Source organism: Arachis duranensis, chromosome 9, assembly GCF_000817695.3.
Source record: "Arachis duranensis cultivar V14167 chromosome 9, aradu.V14167.gnm2.J7QH, whole genome shotgun sequence".
In the NCBI taxonomy this organism is placed as follows: Eukaryota; Viridiplantae; Streptophyta; class Magnoliopsida; order Fabales; family Fabaceae; genus Arachis; species Arachis duranensis.
Window position 1 is genome coordinate 97,640,331 of NC_029780.3, and position 21,341 is coordinate 97,661,671.

The 21,341-nt window shown below is 31.4% G+C and overlaps 1 protein-coding gene and 1 long non-coding RNA gene across 3 annotated transcripts in view; one reads left to right on the forward strand and one right to left on the reverse strand.

Annotated features, from left to right (window-relative positions):
• Positions 1 to 12,765: 12,765 nt before the first annotated feature.
• On the reverse strand, positions 12,766 to 14,050 carry LOC107466333 (uncharacterized). 2 transcript variants are annotated; one of them, XR_008002822.1, is made up of 3 exons: positions 13,737 to 14,050; positions 13,291 to 13,464; positions 12,766 to 12,933 (listed from the first exon to the last, which is right to left on the reverse strand). It is a non-coding gene; the product is annotated as an uncharacterized LOC107466333 (long non-coding RNA). The 2 variants fall into 2 exon arrangements; XR_001587672.3 differs by lacking the exon at positions 12,766 to 12,933 and having other exon boundaries at positions 13,112 to 13,464.
• Positions 14,051 to 14,967: 917 nt separating this feature from the next.
• Positions 14,968 to 21,341, forward strand: part of LOC107466348 (transcription termination factor MTEF18, mitochondrial) — a 9,899-nt gene continuing 3,525 nt past the window's right edge. The window contains exon 1 of the mRNA XM_021130739.2: positions 14,968 to 15,397. The gene's annotated coding sequence lies outside the window, so the exon portion shown is untranslated. The remainder of the gene's footprint in view (positions 15,398 to 21,341) is intronic.

A 21,341-nucleotide genomic window follows, 5' to 3' on the forward strand; every position in this document is an offset into this window, starting at 1 on the left:
AATTCACTTATCTTGATATGTTTTGAGGAGGTTGGTAAAGTGATAAAGTAAGACTTTAATCACCCTTAAAATAAGATGGTATGGCTCATAAATAATAACAGTTACAAATTCAAAGGTAATTAAAAGTTTACTTTTCCAGTTTACCAAACCTCCACATTTTAGATGATCTTTTTTCCCCTTCATGACCAGAACTGTTTGACTTTTTTGGTGAACTGTTTCACTTATAAATTCTAATTTAGGATACAAAAAGATTGGAGCAACTTTACTCTGACCCATTGCTGAGGTTAGTTGCTGATTGCATTCTTATGGATGTTGAAATGGCTATCGGCTGTCATTTCGGATCATAAAGGAAGCATTGCTAACTTATGTTCAGATTATTTGGAAGGTCAGCCTTTTGTTAAACCAGGTTCTCCTTAATGATTTTCTAATATAGGTTTAGGTTGAAAGAAAATTATCGACGAGAAAAAAAATGATTAGTTAATTTTGAATTAGTGTGGGTTGGTCTCAAATTTATCTTTTTTGGGTGTAGGTTTTATTTTATTTTTCAATTCTTTTCAAGTTTCAGTTGAACTCTTCTGCATGATTGATAAAAGTTTGTAGCTTTTATTTTATTTTTATTTGGGTCAATCTTGATAAATATGGTTTAAATGAATTTTCTAGAGAAAACATTCTGCTTTATTTGCAAATTGGCTTCTTGAAACTTAGCTTATTACTCTAAAGATTTTGTGTCTACTCCAGAATAATAATGTTTGTTTTTTAGTATCTATTAATTGAAAAAAGGTGTTTATATTTCTATGAATTTTTTTAGACTTTATATTTGATGGGCTGGTATGGTTTGAGTAAGATGTATGCAATTCACTTCAGTTTTGGTAGACTTTAACTCATTCCAAGTATTGATTTATAATATTGAATAAGATATATAGCTTATAATAGGGAGACAAGAGAATGCATAATGAAAACAAAGACAAGGATTTTCTATTGCAAACTTTAGCACTATATCAAATATCTTATTAATTTGTTTCAAAGACACCATTATAACATTAATTTGTTTCAAAACCACTCACTATACGACTTTGTACATCTCACACTATCATGGTTCTTCTATCACATTCAGTGATGCAGTTTGTTTTTTTTTTAATTCTTAATTCTTATATTATTATTATAACTATATATTTTTCTTAGACTAAATTATAATTTTAGTTCTCATAACATTCAATTTATTTATAAAATCATTTTTGGAAAAAGTGATATTTTAAGTTTTCAAATGTCATCTTAATTTGATAAACTTTAAAATTTCATTTTGTACTTGAAAATAATTCATATATTTAATTTTTTTTTGGTTTGTGGGTTAATTAAAAATTTTATTCTAGAGTACATATAAACAATTATTATCTAAATAAAGTTTACCTTTCTTTTTTAATGTTATAAAAGTTATTCATTCGGCAGATAGAAGAAAAAAGGAAGAATTACTTTAAAAAATTGTTAGAAAGATTTAATTATTAAAAAGAACTTTTAATACTAAAATTATTAACAATAATTAATTTTTCTTTTAACATGTATCATATTTAAGAGGAAGGACCAAATTTTTTTATAAAAAAATAAATATATTCTTAATTATTTTTTTACTTATTTTTGTTAATTTGTATGTTAATCTCTTTTATATTGCGTAAAATTTTCATTGATTAATTAATTATCTATTTTTTTATTTTTCTGTGATTTTCCATTATTTTTTCTCTGATTATCAATAGAAAATAAAAATGAAAAAATTGTAAAAATTACTTTAACTTTGGGGGAAATAAAATTTATTGATATCAAAAATTCTGAAATGAATAAAAAATTATATTATGATATATTTTTCTCAATATTTAGTTCTTTTTAACTATCATAAATATTTAAAAAAATTAGCGATTAATAATTGTGTAATTAATTGTCTTCTGTAATAATTAATTTGTCATAACCGTTCTTTTAGTGTAATTTATTTTAAAAAAATTATCCACATAATTTTAATTATAATATTCTATCTTCTATTAGTATTTTCTCCATCTTTAACATTATCAATGAAACATTAAAAACCCAAAGGTCACTGCCTCCTCTCCTACCCCCCGCCCCCACAGGCAATAAAAAAAGAACATCACAAACAAGACGTAACGCAGTGACCGTCCATCCTCTCTCTCTGGCGTCTCACCTCACTCAACCCAGAAACCCACCACCCAACTTTTTGCAGGGTTAAACCCTATATCCTCCTACAAGATACAAACTTATCATTATCTCCAGTGGTTTCGACGCTTCCAATTCGTTCAACAGGTAAATTTTCTGACAATCGAATAACAAGTTAAGGTTTTGTCCTAACTGTTGCAATCCCAAGACAATCTTCTGTTCACTCTTTTTTCTTTTGCTTTTCTTCTCATTTTTGGTAGCTTTCCTTTCGGTGATTTCATCAACTAAAGTTTTGGCTTCTAAAAATATCCAATTAATACGTTTATGTGAATGAGCTCAGTTCAAGTATTCTTTCTGATTATTTTTTTCCTAAAACTAACATTTCTGTTGGTCTCACATGTTGCCGAATCTTAATATGAACCAATATAAGATATTGTCATATATTTGGACATGCATGTATCATTCAAGGAAACCTTCGTCCCCAATTTAAAAAGAAAGAAAAAAATATTTGATTTCCAAAACAAGGCATCTATGATACTTGGTTGAGTGCAACATCTCATTCTTATTAACTTCTTTTTTTTATGCTTTTTGTTACCAGGTTGTGACACGTGGATGTGAGCTAATTTTGGTAATCATCTTGATTAGGAAGCTACATTTAAGGTAACATACTAAAATGTAAGTTATTAACATGAGAGAAGTTTAAAGGATAATAACAGAAAGCTATTTTTTTATTAATTTCTTTTTACCAAGTTAGTTAATTCTGTTTTCACTGAGGTTGTATTGGCCGTGTGAAATTCAGTAATTTAGTATTACTATACTGTATCCAATAAGAAAAAAATATTGAGCAGAAAATTTAAAACACTTTTAATAGTAAAAAAAATTATCGTAAAGGTAGTAGAAAGTTTCAAGGTTCTAGAGCCACTATAGTTATACTGTTTTCTATAACCATGGCTTTATAGAATACATTGTGCTTGATTATCTCCCATGATGACTCTTCTTGACAACATGTTTTATCAGGAAACAAAAGACACTAATTTTAAACTATTAGGAACCTCATTAATCAAAACCTCTGTAACTAAAGATTGTGCAATATTTTAACATTTATACCTGGTTACTCTTTTTGTTACCATGCATCATTATTTTTTTTCCTGCTATGGTTCTTTCCAGTCTACAGGATTATATATTTTTAAGTAATACCCTTATTCTTTTTTTGTGTATCTGTTTGCATATAGCTGAAATAGTTTTTTTGCGCACTATTTTCCTATGATGCGTCTTGTTGCACGCAGAACTGATCGCAAAAGGTTGAGATTATATTGTTTTTATTTTCTATTAAGGATTTCTTGTTATATTTGTTGTAAACATACTGAATTGAGTTTATTTAGGCGTTTCTTTAGCACAAGAGAGCATTAGCGAAATGATAAGAAAGAAAGAATTATGTTTTGTGCATACAGAGGACGGGTATATATTTAGATTAATATATGATTTGTGGCTTTTTTTTTAATAGCCATGTGATCAACAGATAAATCATATATAACTGAATTAATAAAATTTATGATAAAAAATTAAATGTATGTGATAAGTCTCTTTGTTTTTAGGATGATGTTTTAGTTTTGGAGATAATAATTGCTAGATATAGTGCCGAGCTGAAACATGAAATTGTCCTAATTGATCTTTGTGACAATTGTATCAAGTTTAAATTAGAAAATCGAAGAAACAAAATATGGATACCTTCGAATGAGATAGACAGGTTATTTGCTTTTTATAAGTTCAAAAGCATGGTCAAGATTGGTTTAATGTATGTCACGAGTGGCATATTTTTTTGTGGCTCCTATAGATAGGCAAAATAATCATATCTATATGAATTTTTATGCATGTCACTATGTTAAAGATATTCTTGGTATATCTTTGTTAAAAGTAATCCAAGATAAGTTGGGGTTGAACTACTTTGATGGATTGGATGATGTTGCATATGGTAAACAAGATAATGGGATCCATGGGAATATGAAAAGGTTAGAGTTTACGGTTTTTCTTTTTTTCTTAATTATTGTTAGTTTTATACCTCTTATATTTTAATTACTGTATTTATTAACATATTTATTTCAATATATATCTATAATTCATTGTGTAATATAATGTTATTATTTGCTTCTTCTATTCTCTATCTATTTTTTAATTTGTTCTTTTTTTTTTTGTTAATGACACTTGAAGTTCTGGTGTGCAAATGATTGGAAGGAACAATTCCAATGAAACTACTATCAAGAAGAGGTCAATAACAAAAAAATAGGGTATGTTAATTTTTTTTCTGGTTTAATATTAGATTGGTGCTACATGTGTTGTTGATTTTGTCACTCTTGCTATAATCTAATTGGTTGATAAATTTGTTACATTCAAAGTGTATTGATCTCAAAAATCAATTTTTATTTTACAGTGTTCTGTATAAGTTTATCTTACATATTTTATTATTATCATGTTTAGTTTCCTTATATTTTTTCTATAAATTAACATTGAAATATATAGATATGTTGCTGGACATTACAGTAAGAGGTTGACTAAGTATGATGTGAAAGTTTATCGATTTGTAAGTTTGTATAATTATTATTTCATAGTTATTGATTAATTTATTTTTTATGGACTATTTCTAACTTTTCTTTTTTACACAGTATATTCCCTATGAGTTTGCTAGGTTGCTACTTAACAGTGGAGGATCGGAACATTGGAAGTTTACTCTTAACGACTTAGAAATTACTAAAACTTGTGCAATGCGTGTCTTGAAAAGTAAAGATAAGAATCGAGAGTACAAAATTGGTCATAAATGAAAAAACTTTGTCAGAATGCATAAACTTAGAACTGGATATTTATGTGTATTTGGGAGTATTTCAAAAGAAGATCATCTAATTCAGGTTTCTGTTATTATAAAGTAATTATTCAGCTGTTTCGAGAGTTTCTTTTGTTGGTTTTGGGATATGTATCCTATTTTGGACCTTAGGTGTTTCATGATCTAAAATTAAAAATATGTATGGGATGTGAACTTCTTGTTTAACCTAAGTACTTTTTTATATCAGATGTGAACAATTAAATTAATATGCTATTTGGTTATCTCACTCCCCCACCTAGCTTTATACTTATTGCAATCAGATGCTTCTTTTTTATATCATTATTATGAATGTGTTAAGTCCTAATTAGCATTGATATAATGATATCATATTTGGGAGGTTGCTATGTTTAGATGTAATTTATGTTTAACAATATTAGAAGTTGATGTTCCCTTCAACTTTTCTCCTAATAAAAAGTGGCTAATTGGTTGACATTTGCACTGTTTTGAATTTTTCTAACCATTTAATTCTGGTATGATGATTACTTTTTTAAGCTAATTTTATTTAGTGTAGGATGCAATCCCCTGCCATCAAAATTGAATTTTACTTTTTTTAATTATATGGGTGTTTTAAAGTTGTAATATTTTTTTGTGGGTTTTAATGTTACGCAGATTAGTTATGCTATTGGTGCCAGTACAAGTGCATTTTATGGATTCAACAATGGTATGCTTTTTTCCATCCTTTAGGGACTGGTTTTTTTAATCACATCTATATTGTGCATCTATGTTTGTTTCACTAGATATGTTAGCTTTTTTTTTTTAACCTAAAAATCATAAAAGAGGAATTGCATATATGAGCTTGGCTGTGATGGAATAACATGCATGTGTAATGCTTAGGTCTTTGTCGCTATTAAGATGCATTACATTTAAAGTTCAGTGGGGACATAGATGGGGTTGAAAGATTCTCAAAGTTAGATTTACTTGTAATTATGGAAATAGCATCACTTCCATTCGAAAAGCTGTAATTTTCATAGTAATGGGCTATATGTTTAATTTTAAATAATAAATGTGTAGGTTTGCTCATCTTCTCAGATGATTATGCTAAATGTTCCATTCCATCCAGTAAAAAAGATTACAAGTTTCATGTATCAAATGCTTCTATTTATCGGAAGCACTTTCATGCTTCTCTAATGCAGTTTTGCCGGACCTATGTGGTTGCATTTTCTCATTGGTGTAAGTTCATTACCTTTTTATTTCCACTCTTGAGTTTCCTTTTCATGCTTTTGGTTTATGCTTTTATTTTATATTTTTATTTTTAATATTTTTTGTTTTCAGAATCTTGCAAAGAAAAAAGAGAAAATAAAAAGTGAAATTAGAAAATAGGATTTAAAAATACTATAAATAAAAAAAGAAAATGAAAATGTAAAGCAAATTCATCTTTAACTTTTTTTTAGTTCTCTTTTTTATATATTTACTTTTTCTTTACTTTCCCTTTTTGTTTGGCTCTGGTTTTCACTGTTTCTAAATGTTTGAAGATCTTATATCTATGGCTATAGAACTGTTAAAAGTAGAATGGGGACTTCAGTTCAATTTAACTTGAGAGTGTTATGGGGTATTTAAATTTTAAACTATTCTTGCATGATTGTTGTGTCTCTGTATGGTTAGGACGTTCCTTGCAAACTTTCCTTTGGCATCAATGGAACAATGACTGACCTAACTTCTCTTACTTCCTCCCCTTGAGCTATAGAATCATGTTGCCACTTTAACTGCAAGTAAATTGACTTTAATCATTCTTTTTAATTAGCAAGAGAATCATAAATCAACCTTCAAATAGAAGAACTTATTGTCAGTTTCAGTTCATTCTTTTCATGACTACTGCATACATAATGCTTTTGTCAATGACTAAGTCTTTGTATTAGGTAAGTGTTTGATATTCACAGACCAGAGGGGACATGATAAGGTGTTGGGGGGGTTAAGCTTTTGTTATTTCTATAGTTAGCCTTTCTAAAAGTTGCTTCCTGATTCACCACCTCTGAAACATTTCTGTTGAGGCATTTTTATTTTAGTTTTCAGAGCGTCTAATGATGTTGCCTACTGTCTACACAATCTTGTCCATTATTATCATTTCTAATATGGATCGGTCCTGTTTGAATGTAGATAACATTGGTTGCTTTCCCAGGAAGATCTTCATGCATTTTAATTAATAGTGAACTCCAATCGTGTGAAAATTATGCTCTTGCTGGATCCATTTCCTCTTAGTGTGATTTTGCAATTTGTAACTCTTCATTCGGTTTGCAGCATGATATATTTTGCAGTGTGGTTCTTATTGTTTTTATTTCCCATCATTTGCACATTGGATTATATAAAATTCACTTTTCATAGGTATTGAAGTGTCATTCTGCTTTTACTTATGTGGTGGAGAAAGATTCCTAGGATTTTACCTTTGCTTTCATACTCTGGTTAGAAGTTGATAACATGGTACTGACATAGACATCTCTGCAATCCAGGCACCACCTGTGATAGTGTTCTCTTTTGCTAGTGCAGGACTCGCAGGTAATTTTCTTGATGGTTGTTTAGCATGATTTATATATTCTTACACAGACGTTTGGTATCGGCTCAAGGTTGAGCCACGTTTGAGTTTGTAAAGAAAGTTTCACATGGACACAAGAAGATCTGTTCAAAAGTAAAGAAAGATCTGATTGTTGGTGATTTGAGTAATAATTTTTAACTAAAATACTTTTCATTGTGGTCTATAAATTTCATTCGAATCATTAAAAAGTAAGTATTACTTTTTTCAAACTATAATTATAGTGAATATTAGTTGGTTTTAATTTTATTTGAGTTGATTAAAATTTTATAAAAATGTCTTAATCTTATTCTACTACAAGATTACATAAAAAAATATTTAATTAAAAAGAGAGGAGAAGTTGAGAATAGAAAAGGTCAGTTTTTTATTAGTTGAACTCAAGATCATTAATTAATTCCTATTAAAAGGACTTTTAACACCAAAATTATTAACAATAATCAATTCTTCTTTTAACATGTATCATAATTAAGAAGAAGGACCAAATATTTTATAAAAAATAAATATATTCGTAATTATTTTTTTATCTAATTTTCATAATTTGTATGTTAATGATTTTTATATCACGTAAAATTTTGATTATTTATTTATTTATTTATTTATTATTTTTTTAGGTTTTTGTGATTTTCTGTCATTTTTTATACTCATTAACAATAGAAAAAAAGATTAAAAAAATGTGAAAATTACTTAAACTTTAGGATAAATAAAGTTTATTAATATAAAAACCTCAAAAATAAATAAAAAAATAATTAACGAAAAAAAAGAGAGAAAGAAACGTGACAAGAGCAAACGTACTGAACCTCCTTTGTCTCTCTCTCTGTCGTTTCATGTCGCTCAACCTGCAAACCCTACCACCGAACTTTTTCAGATTCAAAACCCCATATCCTCCTACAACATACGAAGTTGTCGTCATCTGCGGTGTCTCCCAGTGCTTCCATTTCGTCCGACAAACAAATCTCCCGCAGTTTTTCGGTGGATAGTTCTTTTTCTTCAGCTCTTGACAAATCGAGACAATATACTTCACCCAAGTAACAAGGGACGTGCTGTTCAGGTAAATCCTTTAAGAACTGAAAATCGAAGAATCAAGTTCAGCTTTTACCCTAATGGTTACAGTCCCAACGTAATTTTTTTGTCCAGTATTTTTTCTTTTGCTTTTCTTTTCAGTTTTGGTAGCTTTCTTTTTTTTTAAACTTTTTTTCTCTTCTTTACAAGGATCAATTAAGTTGCAACGTACTCCAACTATTAATTGCAATTTCATCTTATTAGGTATGATTTTATTCTTTCAAGTTTTGTAATTTCTTCGTTAGTGTTAAAAAATATAGTTATTATTTACATTATTTTTTCAATTATTTTAAAATATAGAAAATCTTTTGTTCACCCTTTTTCCTTTTGCTTTTCTTTTCAGTTTTGGTAGTTTTTCTTTCGTTAATTTCATTAAGTCAAGTTTTGGGTTCTTAAAACGTGGAGTTAATAACCTTATGTGAATATGCTAACTTCAAATATGCTTTTTGATTATTTTCTTCCTAAAAATAGTATTTCTGTTGACCTGACATCGTGCTGAATTTTATTCTCAACCAATATAAGATATTGTGATATGTTTGGATATGGATGTATCATTCAATGAAATCTTAGCTGCCAATTTAACCTGAAAAAAAGAAACAGTTGATTTTTAGAACAAGACATGTCTCATACTTGCTTGAGTGCAACATCTCATTCTTATTAAGTTGTTTTTGTTTATGCTTTCTATTACTATCATTTTAATTTTACATTTAAACTTTTTTTTTCTTCTTTACATGGATCAATTATTTTGCAAAGCACTCCAACTATTAATCCCAATTTCATATTATCACGTATGGCTTTATTCTTTTAAGTTTTGTAATCTTTTCCTCAACTTAAAAAATATAGTCATTGTTTACATTATTTTATTAATTATCTTAAAATATAAAAAGGGTTTTTTTTAAATCACTTTTATCATATTTATAATTTTTGAATATTCATTTTGGTCTTTTATATTTTATTATTGATTTAATTTTTGTATATTTTCTTTTTTTCATATCGTTTATTATGCAGAAAAAATAACAATATTTTTGTTCATCTATTTCTTCTTTTGTTTATCAACGGTTGTTGTTCCTTCTTTATGTTTCTGGATTCAATTTTATCACTTGTTTTTCTTGAATTTGTTGAAATCTTCTATTAAGGTTTACTTTATTATAATACTCTGTTTTGCAGTAAGAGACAAGATCTTTTGTTTGTTCTCGAATCTTTATACGAAGTCTATCTATCTCATAAGGTTGAATGGCGATACATGTCGATAGAGAACATCCAAACAGGTATGCTGCTGAGCATTAGAGAAGATCTTTTCTTTGCTGCATTTTCAATTTCATTCAAGTATGATCTACTTTTCTATTCAATATATTTCACATTAACTTGTGAAAATTTTAATGTCAATTAAATATCGATGTTATGCCATCTATAATTTTTTTTAATTCTTTCTCAAGTATTTTTCATGTTGTAATTTAATTTTATTGGCTTTTCATTTATATGTAGGCCACATTTCATAACTTTTCGTAATCTCTAAAATATGTTGTATAGTAGTCTTCTAAAGTGATTTCTTGGGTATTTTTTATAAATATGCTTTTAATTTGTTACTTTTTTGGGTATAATTAATTAGTTGGTTTCTTGGTTAAAAGTCTCAGTCTTAACCTCTAATGATACCATTATGTGCTAATAGTAGGTTTTTAGCAACCCAAGAATATTGGCCCAACGGAAAAGAACGGATTTTCAGATTTCGCCTTTTCAATAATCAGGTAACCAAATATATTCTGAAATATTATATCATGCATGTTAACCGATTAAAGAGGTGTGTTAAATCTTTAACTTCGAATGCTTTGTTTTTAATTTATATTCAGTTAGTGGTTTTTTCTACTTTGCTCCTTTTGATAGTTTCTTTTGCCTGTTAAATAACTTTGATTAGCTAACTCTGACTTCCTGATCTTTCTAATCTGAAATGGGTGTAGACTACAATAACTCTAAAAAGATTAATTTTGATAAATTATCAATGTACATTCAAAATAAATAAAGATAATGTCTACTAATCATACATATAATGATAGTGACTTTGAAAATCCAGCATTTATTAATACGTGAAAACATGATTGGAAGTTTATGTAGGTGTTTTGGTTTCAGAATCCATCAAGATAACAACAATTTCTTTTTCATTTTTTCTTTTAAAACTTCAGTATTTTTTCCTGGACAATCAAAAAGACTTGATATGTGTTTCTTACTTAGTTACCTATTTTTGTGATGCTCATTATAATGCCAGTTCATTTGGGTGATTATTGTTCTCTTGTGTTACTCAGTTGGTAATAATGGTAGAATTAAATGTATATATACCTCTCTTTGCTAAATGATTATGTAATATTATGTGATCCATTTTTGGCATGCTTTGTTAGACATGAATTAACTTTAGGAAGAAAATTGAATATAGGGTGAGAGAGTTCTTCCCTCAAGTTTTGTTTCAACTCATGGCGAAGAATTAGGGACAATGTTCTGTATCATTGATGAGCTAGATAATTGTTTAGTGCTGGAGCTGAGAAGAAACAATGGTCAGTTGCTTATAACTGACACCTCATTTGAACAGATTAGATCTTTCTATTTTATCAATAGAGGGGCATCTGTTCAATTTAGATATGTCGGTTTTGGAATTTTTTATTTCTGTGTGGAATTACAAGAACCAACCCATCTAAATTCTCCTTGATCCTGACTCATATGTGCCTGAGCTAATGGACCCAGAGACACTTGATAACATATCAAGAGTGTTCCACATAAAGTATACCAGGATTGATGAGGACTCATCACTTGATGTTATGGTTCTATCTGGGTCTAAACCATCTAATGATGAGTGTTCATCAGATGGTGATGAAAACAATGATGAAGATGGGACATTGGACGGGGATAATCCGCATAATCTCATAGATTTGTGTGGTGCAAGCACTTTATCAATGGAGGTCAACGAACAAAGTAATGAGACAAACGAATTATCTGACCATGGGTAATGCTAAATGTAACTTTTTTTTCTTGTGTTTTCGATTTTAATATCATGGTATAGATTGACATTTTTTAATGTGGTAAAATATCCTGAATCAGATACACTCCAGATGTTTATTATCAAAAGATCATCACAGATTCGAATCTGGGTCAATCTAGACTGGTAAGTTAATCTTAAAAGAGTGATTTCTTTTTTTTTTCTTCCAAGCTTTTTCTTCCTAAATCTGTTATTCATTGTGTATGAAAATACTATATTTATCTTAACTATGAATTATTCATTACAGTATCTGTCTTCAAAATTTGCCTCTTATCTTAAACTATCTGGAGATGGTTCGATTTGGACGATCAATGGTCCACGTCCAAATTTAGAGAAGAATGTGTTCTTTTTCCACTTACTCAAAAGTAGAAGAAGAGATGGAGAATGGAAGTTTGGGGTCGGGTAGAATGAATGTTGTAGAGTATACAATTTAAGGGAGGAGGACAACATTACCTTGAAACTCGACTCGCTACCTAATCGCCAGATAGAGTTATCGATTAACGATGTTAGGCCTCCTATGTATAACTCTGTTTGATAGATATTTTGAACTATATGTTAAATTGTTTTGAACATATTTTGTTTTTTGATTAATGAACAAATTTATATATATTGTAAATATTTTGTTTTGCTGTCAATAGGTATCTTGACAATTTATGTTTTTAAGATTATACATAAACTACATCTCTCTTGGACTCTTTTTATCTGTTTTTTTAGTGTCTAAAATTTTTTATTATATTTTATTATCTTAGAAAACATGTTATACCATTTATTGACACATTGAATAATAGTTGTATTCTATTATTTTGTTTTAATGTAGTGATAATTTTGTTATTATCCAAATTTAATACAACATATGTATCTTTATAGAATATATTTTAGTTATATTCTTAGTATTTTCCTTTTGAAAACCTTTAAATTACATGAACCTCGTGCATTGCATGGATTATCACGCTAGATTATCACGCTAGTAATGTAACAAAACAGGAGAGTGGAAGCTAATATTCTTTGAGTAGGTTCTCCAACTGCAATCACATTTTAAACTATATAATTTGGGGTGTTTGGTTGTGATAGACAAGACAAAAGTAAAAAATAAACATATCAAATATAATCATATTTATCTGGGTCAGGATGTAAAATTGCATAAGAATCATAAAAAAAAAAACAAATACAGAATCTGAGAGTTTGGTGGTTATGATCAACAGATTAAGAGAATAGCCATTGAAAAAAATAACACCGATTCATCATCAAATGGTACATCGTATTCTTCATCATCATCAAGTGCATCCAACCGATACTCTTTACAAATGAATTAAGTGAAGTTAGTAAAATAAGTAACAACCACTTATACCGTAACATACATGTCTTTTACCAATTATAAAGGGAATATTGAATAACTAATATTATTACCCTTAAAATACCTTGATGAAGCTCCTCCTATTGATTGCATTATAGCATAAGTGTGCAATCACACAAGTTGAAGTAACAAGATCATTATGCTTCATAAAACCAGACTAAATATATTGTCATCATATATCACTGCTACAAGCAAAAGGGGTAGCTAGAGCAACCGCATGCCATTAAAAAATTTTGTAGTGCAAACTTATTTCAATTTTTATACAGCAGTCTGATATCAATTTATAAATTGATACTCACTATAGTTTAACTATCTGAATTGGCTTTGCAAGACTGTCATATAGCTTGATCCATACGAGAGTTTCATTTCCCAATCTGTGTCTGCTCTACCATATCTTTACTGAACTTGAAGGTGATGGATGAGTCGTAGAACACCAAAGACAGCAAGATCTGCTTAATTAAGATCTATTCCACCTGCCAAAATTAATAAGTATATAGCAAATTTTTTTTAAAAGGGAAAAGGAGGCAAAAGTATAATTATTTTGGATAGTTAAAATCATAAGCAACTTGCAATAGTGCAATCAATTAAAACAAATCAAAATATCAAACCAAAAAGTGAAAATACAAATAGAGATAGAGATAGAGACAGAAAGAGATGCATTTGTAGATACTTGAGAAAAGAGGTAATTGGCAAAATGGTCATCAGAACTACATTAATAGAGATTTATATTAAAGGACGATAGTACCTTTTAGAAGTTCCTTAGATGAGGTGAGTACTGGAAGCCATGTAGGGCACGAATGCCATTTCGAAGCAGCAACGACGAGAAATAGAGTAGCAGTGACGATGCACAGTGAAGAGAGGAGACCAACGACGGCCCGGGGCAAGCATCAGGGAACAAGCATGGCACAGAAAGAGGATCAGAGAACGAGCAAACTACCGCGGAGTGGGAGGAACTAGGAACGAGCAACATTGATAGGAAGCAGAGAGAGGGGCAAAAACCCTAGCAGAGCTCTCTTTGAAACTCAGATGAAAAGAAACAGGAAGAATGTGTAAAACAAAAAAGCTAGAGGGGCAAATATTTTTTAGCAATTTTTTCAAAAATAAAAAACAAGGTTTATTTTGTAAATATTTTATTAGTGGTTAATCATAATCCCTCATAAAATTGGGAGTAAGAAATCCGGGCCTAACTATTAAGGTCAAGTTTGCAAATATCTAAAAGTTAAAACAAAAATCGGGTTGGGTCAGTTTTCTTGGCCCAAGACCACGTCCAAAAAAAAGAATCATAAGAAAACTTTGACCTAAAAACAAGGAGTAAAATAAATTTTTAAAACTTTATCAATTTTTTTTAATTTTTAATATTTAGTTTGATCCAGTTTTATTTTTAAAATTTGAAGGAAATTTTTATTTTTTTATAATTAATTTTTTAATAATTAAATATTAGTCAATTATTTTTCTTTCAAAATTATCTTTCTCAAATTTTCTAACCAACTATTTCTCCATAATCATCTTCTTCCAAAATCCTCTACATCTCTCTCTTTAACATTCTAATTACCACTTGAAGTACTATCATTTTCTCACAACAACACAAACAACCAACAAAAGAAAAAGCAAATGAATCTTAAAAGTGTTTCTAGGATAAGATCAGAGATCTAACTAACATACTTGATTATTGTAGTAATGTGATGTGTAATATCGTCATAAAAATTGAAACTCTCAAAATTGTTGAAATATTTCATTAGTTAGAAGTATAAACTTAGTTTATAGTTAATTGTTTACTTGTATGCATTATAGCTATTGACTATTGACCAACATTTGTCATCATTTCTAATTGATGAAAGAAAACCAATATTCTAAAAACTAGATCAGATCAACCGGTCGAACCGGCTCAACTGAAAACCGACAAAGAAAACGGTCCGATTCAACATACAAAATCGCAAAATCAAAAATGCGCATTATCCCTCATTCCCCCTTCTCCAACTCCTTCCTTCATCAAACCCTAACCTCCACCAAAGAAAGCAAACCCTTGCCTCCACCAATAGTTGTCGCCGTCTGTCGGAGTGAGAGACTGCTGCCGCCGTCCATCGCACTCAAGAACTTCCGTCTTCGTGCTCTCGGGCCTCTCGCCGGATCCTCCACGTCGGGTGCTCGCATCTCGCCGTTCTCCTCTGTGCTCGGCTGCTCGCGCCTTCCTCCGCCGGTGAGTGCTCGAGCTGTGCGTGTTGGTTGCTGCTCGTCGTCGTGGTTGTCTCTGCTCGTTTCTGCCTCCCAGCCTCACTCGAGTCTCGTCTCAGTCACTGGCATTTCGTGGTTCGTCTGTCTCGTCGCCGGCAGCAGAAGCAACTCGTGGGGTTGTCTCTTGCTACGTCGCCTTCCGTGGGGTGGTCGCTGACTCGCCGTCGACCATTGGTGAGTCCCTGCACCATCGCTTCCCTGTTCTCTCTTTTCAGATTTCCCTTCTCCCTGTATTTTTGCATGTTGCTGAATTGCTAATCAAATTTGCCTTGTTGTTAATCTAAATATTGCTGTAAATCGGGACTTTAGTTGGATTTGTTGAATTTGTTGAATTTGTTGCTGTAACTTGAATTTGTTGCTTCCCAGTCACAGAATCAGAACAGAATACTCAGTCAGTGCTTTGTTGATTGGTTTTGCTTACTGCTTCTAGGCTTTGAAATCAGTTTATGATAACTGTGATGCAATTATTTAGTTGGATAACTGATATAATTATTGAGTTCAAGAGATTGAGTTTTTGATTTGTAAGGTGATTTTTGGTTGATTTTTTATTTAATTTGGTAATGATGTTTATGATTGGGGTTATCTGATTGTAGGCAGAATTGTGTTGTGTTGAATGGCAGAATGTTGTAGGCACTAGGCAGAATTGTGTTATGTTGAATGGCTGAATGCTGTAGGAAGATATGGTCTTGTGTTGTGGTTAAGAACATGCTGTTAATTTTCATTGCGTTTGGCTCCTGCTTTAGGTTAAGAACATGGTTAATGCTATTGTTGAATGATTAACTCTGCTGCTACTGCTGGGCTGTACTCTGTTTGATTGTTTTTTTATGCTGTATTGAAAAAAATTATGCTTAAACTTTGATAATTCTTTGTTAATTTATGTTAAAATGATACTAAAGCATGAACTTTTATCTGAATGATTAAGTTTTCTCTGTTGTATTGAACTGAATTTATTTATTAAATTTTTTAGTTAAATTTAGCTAAGTTGTATCTTGTTTTGAACTGAATAAAATGAATGATAGAATTATTATTATTATTATTGAATTTTTGTTGTTAAATCTTGTTTCCATTGAAAAAAAGAAACTAAAAGGAGAAGAAAGAAACTATAGAATATTAAGTTAATTCCCACAAATTATAAACTGTTAATATCTATTTTTGTACAATTGTTCTCTCTGTTTTAGATGTTGAGTATTGCTAATTTCTGAAATGTTAGCGCTCAACCCCTGCACATTTAGTCTATGTTCACTTATCTTTTCAATCATTTGGTTGCCAAAGAATCAAGGAGTTTTAATTTTTATTTATTTTTTTAATGAGCTTCAAGTCAATAAAAGTATTGAATGTGACCTCTATGATGTATTGCACATAAGATGCTTTTCCATTCAAATTTAACCTTACATAAAGGACATATATATTTGATAACAATTGTAATTGGAAGCTTTCAACTGGTACTTTCTCATGTTTTTAGAGTTTTCATATTTCTAATAAGCTTACCTGTATAAAGCACCTTATAATTTATTTATTATTCTATTCTAAAACGGTTTATCCGGTTGAACCACCGGTTGGACCGGTTAGACTAGTAAACCAGTGAATCAGTGACTAGAGCGGTTTGATGATCGGTCCGGTTTTCTGAACCTTGAAGAAAACAAACAAACCTCTACTTTATTTGCAATAAATTCAAAATGTTCAATTTATACTTGTTATGCTATATTATTATTAAGAGTAAATAGTTATTTCTGACTATGAAAGATTCGGACGTTGAAAAAACTAACCATAAAACATTGAAATTAAAGTTATATCCATACAAGATAAATTTTGCTTGACAAAAAAGACCAATTATTAAATTTTTGTTGATAATTTCATAAATACTCCTCTCCTTTCCTCTTCCTTCCTCGTCTTCTTTCCATAACCACCACCAGCTCTTCATCATTCCATCAGATCTACTCTTCTACTCCCACCTCTTTTTTCCTATCTCTCTTTCTTCTCTTTTTTTCTGTTGCTCCTCCCACTTCGACCTTCCTTCCTCTGCTGCCTTTGCTTCTCACTCCCCACTGTCGCCACTGCCACCATCCTCTCTTCTTCTTTCCCTTCTCTGGCTCTACCTTCCTCCCTCGCCTCTATCCATAGTTCTGTTGGTGTTATTGTTTTCTTAATTTTAATTAGTGTTGTTGTCTTATAATTTGCTATAATTTATTAATTTAGTGTAATCTTTTTAGTGTATTGATCATTGTTTTAATTGTTCAATTATTCTCTATTTATTGCCGTAAAGATTATTGTAAATTTGTTAATTTGCTAATTATTTTTGTGTTGTTGTTCCGTTGTCTTTATTTTTTTTGTTTTTTTTTGTGATTTTTTGTTCTAAACTTGTTAAGTTGATAATTTGCTAAATTGTTAGTTTATTGTTGTTTTAATTTGCTAAATTGTTAGGTTGTTGTTGTGATTTAATTTACTGGATTTTCTATTCAGATTTTGTTCATATTTATTGGCTAAATTATTATTGCTGTGTACCTATTGTTGTCATGAAGATTATTGGGTTGCTGTATTCTCAAATTATTAATTTGTTAAATTGTTGATGTTAATATTGTGATCCTTGAGATTGAGATTTTTCTTATTTTTTATTATTGGGTTGTTGACTTGTTGGATTTTTTATTCGGGTTTCGTTCTTTGTTAATTTATTAAATTGTTGTTGTTTTGATCCTGGTGATTAAGATTGTCCTTGTTTTTTGTTATTGAGTTGCTAGTTATTTTTTAAATATAAATGTAGTAGTTTTAATTTGGTTAATATTTTAAAAGAGGTAATGACCAAATCAATATCCAAAAAATTCAAACGCTGACATTTTGGTACTTCACTATTGTTATTGACAAAATGGTCCTTAAAAAATTTTAAAATTTGACAAGCGTATCCACGAGTTCACCAGAGCACATTTCCGGCAAACACAGTGTTGACATGGCCACTGCGTTTTGATGACATGGCAATACCCTTCCCTACCCTAATTCTTCTCCTTCTCCTTCCTCCTCCCCAACGCACTTCCCCCTAGGCCTGGCAGCATGGACCCTATCCGCGGGTACCCAATCCGACCCAACCCGGTCGGGTAGGGTTGCCAACCCGATCCGCTGCGGGTAGGGTTGAGCACGGAGCGGGTTGGCCTGCGGAGCGGGTAGGGTGCGGGTTGAGTCTCAACCCTACCCGCCCTACCCGCACCCCCATAATATGTGTTATATATGTTTAAAAATGTTACATATGGAAGTTGAACCAAGGACCTTAAGCATGTGCAAAAGGTTCCTAGCCACTGAACCAAGGATACTTGTTTTATTTATAAGATATTTGTGTCATTATAATATTTTTTTTGTCAACCCGCGGGTAAGGTCGGATACCCGCGGGTTGAGCGCGGGTAGGGTTAGGGTTGGGTATTTCTCAACCCGCGGGTAGGGTAGGGTTGAGTGTTAGTCAAAAACTCAACCCGCGGGTAGGGTTAGGGTTGGGTTCAAACCCTACCCTACCCTACCCATTGCCACCCCTACTTCCCCCTTCCCCTTCCTTAATGCATTCTCCCCCTCCAACCCTAATTTTTCCCTCCCCCTCCCTAATCCTAATCCCCCATCTCCAATGCACTTCCCCCCTCTTCAATCCAAAATTCCCCTTTCTGAACCCTAATCCCTTTCCCTTGCCCCTTTGAATTCTAATCCCCTTCCCAACACAATGTCTCACATTCTCAACTCTCTCTTCCCTTTGCCTTCACTGCTGTCGCCTTCACTACTTGTATGTGCTTGCTGCTAGTCCCCGTTTCCTTTCCCATTCTTCCGTGTATCGAAGACGAGGTCTCACTTCTGGCACTGCTTCCTCTCTCACAAGTAGCTCCCTCCCGTGGTTCCTGTCACTCTTTACACTGCCTCCTCCCTTGCCATTCGGAACCGCTTCATTCGCCGTCTTGCTTCAGATTCTCTTCTCTCCTTCTCGCGAATTTGCTGGTTTTGTTCTTTTTAAAAAAAATTGTTAAAATCATCTTGCATTCACCATTCCCTCTTCTTCCGTGTGCTAAATCGTGTGATTTTTTCCTTAATTGAATTGTTAACATCGTTGAGAATTGCATGAGAAAAAAGTGTTTGATTTTGGAATGTGAAATGCCAAATTATAAAATTATTCAATATATATGATTTTAATCTGCAAATCATTTTGAAAGGTTTGTAGAAATTGATGAATTTATTAAAAGGGGTAAGGGAAGGGGATTAGGGTTTAGAAAGGGGGATTTTGGATTGAGGAGGGGAGCAGTGCGTTGGAGATGGGGGATTAGGATTAGGGAGGGGGAGGGAAAGATTAAGGTTGGGGAGGGAAGAGAATGCATTCAGGAAAGGGAAGGGGGGAGTGCGTTGGGGAGGGGAAGGAGAAGGAGAAGAATTAGGGTGGGGAAGGGTATTTGCCATGTCATCAAAACGCAATGGCCATGTCAGCACTGAGCTTGCCGGAAATGTGCTCCGGTGAACTCATGGGTACGCTTGTCAAATTTTAAAATCTTTTAAGGACTATTTTGTCAATAACAATAGTGAGGTACCAAAATGTCAGCGTTTGAATCTTTCGGGTACTGATTTGGTCATTACCTCTATTTTAAAATTTATATTAGCAGTTCACGCTCGTTTATGCACAAAGCGTCTTCTTCTTTGCCTTCTTCTTCGCGTTCCTCCTCCTCCTCATTCGACTCTTTCTTTTTCGCGTTCCTTCTTCTTTACGTGTTTTCTCTTTATCGTCATTCTTTTGTTGTTGTTGCTGTTGTATTTTTTGTCTTTTTCTTCTTCTCTCTCTGGTGAAGAAGCAGTAGAAGGTAAGGAGGAAAAGTTTTGAATTGTGAAGAACAGAAATGAACTAAACACGTCATCATTATGGTGAAACAATTGTATAGTACTAAGTGAACAAAACATAATACATTATATAAAATCAAATTCAAATAGTTTTCTGCATAATGAACCAAACACGTCATTATAGTGAAACAATTATATAGTATTGAGTGAATGAAACATAATACATTATATAAAATCAAATTCAAACAGCTTTCTGCATAATGAACCGAACACGTCATTATGGTGAAACAATTGTATAGTACTGAGTGAATGAAACATAATACATTATATAAAATCAAATTCAAACAGCTTTCAGCATAATGAACCGAACACGTACTCATGGTGAAACAATTGTATAGTACTGAGTGAATGAAATATAATCTATTATATAAAATCAAATTCAAACATCTTTCTGCATAATGAACCGAACACGTACTCATAGTGAAACAATTGTATATTACTGAGTGAACAAAACATAATCCATTATATAAAATCAAATTCAAACAGCTCTACATATAATTTACAGGTTATCAATTCAATTCAGTACACCTCCGTCCATTCAATTCAATTCAAATTAGCAATTGCATTCCATTCAATTTGATTCAAAATTGAATAATCCAAATTGCTCTCATTCAACTGATTTGAAGTTGAGTCATTCATTATTTCGATTCAGAAGTGTAGATCAAAGAAGAAAACAGAGAAAAATAGGAAGAAGATAAATGCAATGTAACTAGATCGAAAGAAGAAAACGAGAAGATGAACGCGACCAGAGGAGAACGGCGAAGGCAATGTAGATCAATAAGGAAAAACGCGAGTAGAGAAGAAGAATAAGAAGGAGGAGGAAGAAGAGGAGAAGAAAAAGAAGAAGGAGGAGGAGGAGGAGGAGAAGAAGAAAAAAACGCGAGCAAAAAAGAAAGTTTACGTTGTAGCAGAAGGTTTACGTTGTAGCAGAAGGTTTACGTTGAGCTTTAGATTGCAGCACATTATATGTAGCGCGTGTATGACAAACGAGTGAAGGAGGAAAGGGAACGTGTTTGGCCAATATTGCTTAGATAATGCATTTTTTATATAGATGTAGAATATTATTGTTATATTATACTATAATCATATTTTTATGTGTTTATTTATATTTTATTATAAAATAGTTATTATGATTAAACTACAATTAAACTAGTCACCAAAAAAAACTACAATTGAATTAATAAACCAATAATTAGAGTAGTTCAATGATCGATTCAATTTTTAAAACCTTATTATATGCAGAGAACCGGCCCGATTTTTAGGCACCCTC